Raw genomic sequence first — 819 nt, 5'->3', positions numbered from 1 at the left:
GTCGCAGGGTCGCTCCCTTGCGGGCGCTCCCGGGCCCACCCCAGCCGGGCTCCAGACGCCGCGGGCAGCTGGGCAGGCAGACGGCGGCCCCTGGCTGTCCTGGGGTTTCCTTCTGAGGCACCAAGCACAGCAACCCTGGCCCTCACTGCCCACCTTCCCATGGCCTCAGCCCTGTCCACTCCACGTCACCACTGAGTGCCCGTCTGTGCAGACCCCTTGTGTGCCCATCGTGTGGCCAGGCGAGCTCCGAGCGGGCGCCCGGGCGGCTCCTCGGGGTGCTGAGGCCTTGCCAAAGGGGTCGGCCCAGGCTCCTCGGAGCTGGCCACTGCCCAGGTGACCACGGGAGGCCCAGGGCTGCTCTCCCCCACAGCCAGGCCTGGACAGTGCCCCGCCGCAGCAAGGCTTGCCGGCTGGAGCCCACACACCTCTCTGCCCAGTGTCCTGTCTGGAATTGCCAATCGAGTCCCCGTGCGGCGTCCCCCTCATGGGCAGGACGGTGCGGTGCTGGCCACCGGCCTCGTCCTCGCCCAGCACTGCCACGTCCACCCCCCGGGGTGCCCTCGCCCAGACGCCGCTGCTCTTCAGACCCCGCACTGGGCTCCGGCCGCTGGGCGGTCAGAGGCACAGGTGCCAACGAGGTTGGCCTGGCCAGCTGGCCCGGTGGAGCAGTGACCGCCCGGCTGTGCCTCACCCCTCGGCGAAGGCGGCGACTCGGAGAGGGGCCCCGAGGCCTCCTGCTGCCCCCAGAGCACAGGCCAGCCCGCCCGGGGTCCACTCGCGCACCTGACTGACCCTCGCTGTCCAGCGGCCCCTGTGGAC

Source organism: Condylura cristata, unplaced genomic scaffold (genome assembly GCF_000260355.1).
Source record: "Condylura cristata isolate star-nosed mole 26May11 unplaced genomic scaffold, ConCri1.0 scaffold00020, whole genome shotgun sequence".
NCBI lineage: Eukaryota > Metazoa > Chordata > Mammalia > Eulipotyphla > Talpidae > Condylura > Condylura cristata.
The sequence above is the reverse complement of the archived record's forward strand: the minus strand, read 5'-3'. Positions refer to the sequence as shown.